Source organism: Cebus imitator, unplaced genomic scaffold (genome assembly GCF_001604975.1).
Source record: "Cebus imitator isolate Cc_AM_T3 unplaced genomic scaffold, Cebus_imitator-1.0 Scaffold247, whole genome shotgun sequence".
NCBI classification, from domain to species: Eukaryota; Metazoa; Chordata; class Mammalia; order Primates; family Cebidae; genus Cebus; species Cebus imitator.
In genome coordinates this window covers 724,001-729,889 of record NW_016107562.1, presented here as the reverse complement: position 1 = coordinate 729,889, position 5,889 = coordinate 724,001, and positions in this window count along the sequence as shown.

The following is a 5,889-nucleotide window of genomic DNA, read 5'->3' as shown; positions in this document are numbered from 1 at the left end:
TTCTTAGGCTACAGAGTTAGAAAAATAACTTGGTTTTTTTTTTGGCATTTCTTCTTAGATTTCTGTCTCCTAACATAGGATCACTTAATTGTCATTTTTTTTGTATGTCTCTTTTATGGAGAGATGACATGATACTAATTCTATCATGTCATCAGGACCCCGGGACCCTCCCACCACAAGGGATATGAGAGCATTTTTTTTTTCATATTGGGATTTTTCTGGACCCATGAGTTATATGTTTATTTCCTACACCCTTCACATGTTGTTTAAATTTGTAGAATTAAATTCATAGGTAATTATTTCTGAAACTTCTTCCTTTTTTTTTTGTCTGAGTAATCTAAAGAATTATTACAATGCTTTAATCACAATCAGGAATGTTTACTTAGCACTGATTTCTTTTTTTTTTTGGCCCACTACTGCACTCAGTTAAAGGACAACAGGTATGTGGCAAATCTGATCATATTCTTTGTCCTTTGTCCATGGAAGACATACTTAATTGGTCATTGTGCACCAAACCTGACCTCAGATTTTTCTTGACACATATTTCCGGTAGACACTCACATTTAATTTGAGTTGATGCTTGAAGTGAAACCTAGGCATTATTAAGTACTAATAGTGAATAAAGAAAGAAAATGATCAATTTGGACTAATTGTGGGACAGGTCAGATTGACCTAAAAAATGAAATGTGTGACAATAAAATAATAGCAAATAAAGGTCAACTTGGAACCAGGTGTAACAGATGCGGTTGATGCAGCTCTGCAATCCTGTGGGCTCCCTGCATTTTCTCTCACCCATGTACAGTCCCACCCCACTGACAGATTCCTACCTTAAGCCACTGCATCTTTTCCCTCCCCACCTGAGGGCTTTCTTATTGCTGCTAGAGCTTGCTCAGTTGTAAAAGATAAACCAGAAAGTTTGAGGGAGCTGATCCCTGAGAGGCGATTCTTAATCTGCAGGGATGGCAGTGGTGGACACGTGCCGTAGCCGCCGTCTCTTTTGGTGGGAGGGTCCTGGGGTCCCGAAGTTTGACTCCAGGGTTTCTCAGTGTATGTACAGCTAGATTGAGCCTCTCTTGCTTTTTACTGGTTTTTCTGCCTTCCCTGCCTCACTTTCTTGACTTTCTTTCCTGTCTTTCTGAGTTTACTTTCCAAATTGTCTATCTGCCACTAAGTCTCTGTTGTAGCATCTGCTTTTAGAAGAGGCCAAATTAAGAATCAAGGCTAACAAACTATTATAGGAACCTTTAAAATTCTGATTATGTAAGATGAATAAGTTCCAGAGGTCTGCTGTACAACTAAGTGTTGTTGACCAAAGTATAAAGGTTGTTGAAGCAGAAATAACTTCATAAAAGTTTATTGAAAGTCAACTGTGAGGATTGACCCCAAAGACACACCCACAAAGTTGGGTGTGTTTCAGAGTCTGTTACATGTTGGAAGGTTTTTATAAGAAAGTTGAGAAAAGAGGGGTACACCTCATGTCAGAGTTGACCTTTTTCTTTGGAGGGTACAATACATATGCAACATATAGGCTAAAATGTGTACATGCCAGACAATCATGAAAACTACCTGATTCAAAAATAAATGACTGTCCTTTTCAGTAGGTTACATATTAACCAGTATATCAACAAGTTCAGGGACTTACAGTGGGATTATTTACTCAGTGACAGGATGTAAGCCATGAATCATAAGACCTCCTCCAGATGGTTAATTTGGAAGCCTGTCAAATGTGACCTATAGGTTATCAGTGCCCATGTTTAACAATACTGTATCATAGCCACATACAAGTCTGTTTTTATGCTGTTATAAGGAAATATTCAAGACAGGGTAATTTATGAAGGAAAGCGGTTTAACTAACTCACAGTTCGATAGGACTTGGGGAGCCCAAGGAAACTTACAATCACGGTAGAAGGGAGACCAAACACGTCCTTCTTCACGTGGCAGCAGCAAGCAGAAGTGCTGAGCAAAAGTGGGAAAAGCCCCTTATAAAAGCGTCAGATCTCCTGAGAACTCACTATCACAAGAACAGCATGAGGGTAACCACCTGCAGGATTCAACTACTTCCCACCGGGTCCCTTCCAGGACAGGTAGGGATTATGGAAACTACAATCAAGAGTTTGGGTGGGGACAAAGTCAAACCTGGTCCCTCCCAAATCTCATGCCCTCACATTTCAAATCCAATCATGCCTTCCCAATAGTCCCCCAAAGTCTTAACTTATTTTGACATTAAATCAAAGTCCACAGTCCGAAGTCTCATCTGAGGCAAGGCAAGTCCTTTCCACCTATGAGCTTGTAAAATCAAAAGCAAGTTAGTTACTTCCTAGATATAATAGGAGTACAGGCCTTGGGTAAATACAGCCATTCCAAATGGGAGAAATTGGCCAAAATGAAGGGGTGACAGGCCCCACTGCAAGTCCGAAATCCAATGGGGCACTCAAATCTTAAAGCTCCACAATGATCTCCTTTGACTCCAAGTCTCACATCCAGGTCACACTGATGCAAGAGGCGGGTTCCCATGGTCTTGGGCAGCTCTGGCCCTGTGGCTTTGCAGGGTACAGCCCCCTTCACAGCTGGTTTCATGGGCTGGTATTGAGTGGCTGTTGCTTTTCCAGGCCCATGGTGCTAGCTGTGGGTCAATCTAACATTCTGGGGTCTGGAAGATGGTGGTCCTCTTCTCACAGCTCCATGAGGCAGTGCCCCATGTGTGGGGGCTCCCACTCCACAATCCTTCCACACTGCCCTAGCAGAGGTTCTCCATGAGGTCTCTGCCCCTACAGCACACCTCTGCCTGGACAGCCAAGTGTCTCCATACATTCTCTGAAATCTAGGTGGAGGTTTCCCAACCTCAATTGTTGGTACATCTGCAGGCCCAACACCACATGTAAGCTGCCAAGGCTTGGGGCCTGCACCCTCTGAAGAAATGGCCTGGGCTGTATGTTGACTCCTTTTAGTCATGGCTACTGTGTTTGGGATGCAGGGTACCAACTCTGAGGCTATACATAGCACAGGGGTCCTGGACCTGGCACAGGGAACCATATTTCCCTCCTACACCTCTGGGCCTGTGATGGGAGGCAATGTTGTGAAGGTCTCTGACATGCCTTACAGACACTTTCCCCATTGTCTTGGCAATTAGCATTTGGCTCCTTGCTACTTATGCAAATTTATGCTGCTGGCTTGAATTTCTCCTCGGAAAATGGGTTTTCCTTCTCTATCTCATCTTCAGGCTACACATTTTTCAAACTTTTATGCTCTGCTTCCTCTTAAATGCTTTGCTGCTTAGACATTTCTTTTGCCAGATACCCTGAAACATCTCCCTTGAGTTCAAAGGTTCATGGATCTCTAGAGCAGAGGCAAAATGCTGCCAGTCTCTTTGCATAGCAACACCCACCTATGAGTAAGAACATGTGGTATTTGATTTTCTGTTTTTGTGTCAGTTTGCTGAGAATGATGGTTTCTAGATTCATCCAAGTCCCTACAAAGGACATGAACTCATCGTTTTTTATGGCTGCATAATATTCCATGGTGTATATGTGCCACATTTTCCCTGTCCAGTCTATCATCAATGGGCATTTGGGTTGTTTCCAGGTCTTTGCTATTGTAAACAGTGCCACAATGAACATACTTGTGCATGTGTCTTTATAGTAGAATGATTTATAATCCTTTGGGTATATACTCTGTAATGGGATTGCTGGGTCAAATGGAATTTCTATTTCTAGGTCCTTGAGGAATCGCCACACTGTCTTCCACAATGGCTGAACTAATTTACACTTCCACCAACAGTGTTTAACAAATGGTGTTGGGAAAACTGGCTAGCCATGTGCAGAAAGCAGAAACTGGACTCCTTCCTGTCACCTTACACTAAAATTAACTCCAGATGCATTAAAGTTTTAAACATAAGACCTAACACCATAAAAACCCTAGAAGAAAATCTAGGCAAAACCATAAAGGACATAGGCATAGGCAAGGACTTCATGACTAAAGCACCAAATGCATTGGCAACAAAAGCCAAAATAGACAAATGGGATCTAATTAAACTCCTGAGCTTCTGCACAGCAAAAGAAACAATCATTAGAGTGAACCGGCAATCAACAGAATGGGAAACAATTTTTGCAATCTACCCATCTGACAAAGGGCTGATACCTAGAATCTACAAAGAACTAAAACAGATTTACAAGAAAAAACCAAACAAGCCCATTCAAAAGTGGGCAAAGACACTTCTCAAAAGAAGACATACATGAGGCCAACAAACATATGAAAAAATGCTCATCATCACTGGTCATCAGAGAAATGCAAATCCAAACCACATTGAGATACCATCTCACACCAGTTAGAATGGCCATCATTAAAAAATCTGGAGACAACAGATGCTGGAGAGGATGTGGAGAAATAGGAACACTTTTACAGCTTTGTGGGAGATTCTGCATTTAATGTTGCAGCTTGAGAGTTAAAAAGCGTTCTAACAGTTTGAACTTGACTGAAACATGGATCTAAAGATGGCTCACTGTATGTGACTTGGAAATGCCTGAACTACCTTGGGTTAACATAGAGGAAAGGATTCAAAGGCCTAGCAGAATTGGAATGGTAGAATGGATTTTCCATTTAAGGTCTACTGATCCACACTGGGTGAGTCCAGAGGCATACCTTTTATTTTGAGAAATAATTATGAGCTAAACCCCAGTATTTTTGAAGAGTTCCATGGTCTGTCTTTTAAGTTGATCGTAACTTACAGTGGGAATTGCAGACACTCAGTTGAACAACCTAAATACAGGAGCAACTGGATCCTGGGATAGTTTGGATGCATCTCTCAAATTTCATGTGTTGGAAACTTAATCCCCAAATTCATATGTCGATTGGAGGTAAGGCCTTTAGGAGGTAATTAGGATAATATCAGGTCATCAGGGAGGGGCCCTATGATACAACCGGTGGCTTTGTAGGAAGAGAAAGGGAGCCCTGAGCTGACATGCATGTTTTTACCCTCTAACTATGTAATGTCTTCTGCCATGTTATGATGCAGCAGGAAGGCCCTCACAAGATGCCAGCACTACGCTCGGGGACTTCCCAGCCTGAAATAAGCCCGATCTCTGATATTATTCCATCTCTGATATTCTGTTACTGAACAGAAAATAGACTAAGACAAAAAGAAAAAAAAAAAAAAACTGGTACTGGGAATGGGGTTGTTGCTAGTGACAGACACCTAAAAATGTGGAATCTGCTTTTGAACTGGGTAATGGGAAGAGACTGGAAGAATTTGAAAGATCGGGCTAGAAAAAGCCAGTATTGCTATGAACAGAACATTAAGGATGATTTTTGAGAGGGCCCAGGAGAAGACAGGAAGACTAGGGAATATTCGTAACTTCTTAGAGATTATTTTACTGGTCATGATCAGAATGATGATAGAAATATGGATAGTCATGGTCATTCTGTTGAAGTCTCAGATGGAACTGAGGAACACGGTACTGGGAACTGGAGTGAAGGTCATTTTTGTTATAAACTGGCAATGAACATAGCTGGCTTGTGTTCATAATGCAGAATTTAAGAGCAGTGAATCAAGCTGTGTGGCAGAAGAAACGTCTAGGCAGCAAAGCATTCAGGTTGCTGCTTGGCTACTTTCAACTGCTCACGTTAGGCTATGAAAAGAAAACATGACTTAAAGATGGAATTTGTAATTAAGAGGGAAGCAAAGCAGAAAGACTTGGAAAACTCTCAGCCTGGTCATTCAGAGAGTAAAAAAGTATATTCAGCAAAAATCAGCTGGGCATGGTGGCATGCGCCTGTAGTCCCAGCTACTTGGGAGGCGGAGGGAGAATTGCCTGAACCCAGGAGGCAGAGGTTGTGGTGAGCCGAGATCGCGCCATTGCACTCCAGCCTGGGTAACAAGAGTGAAACTCCATC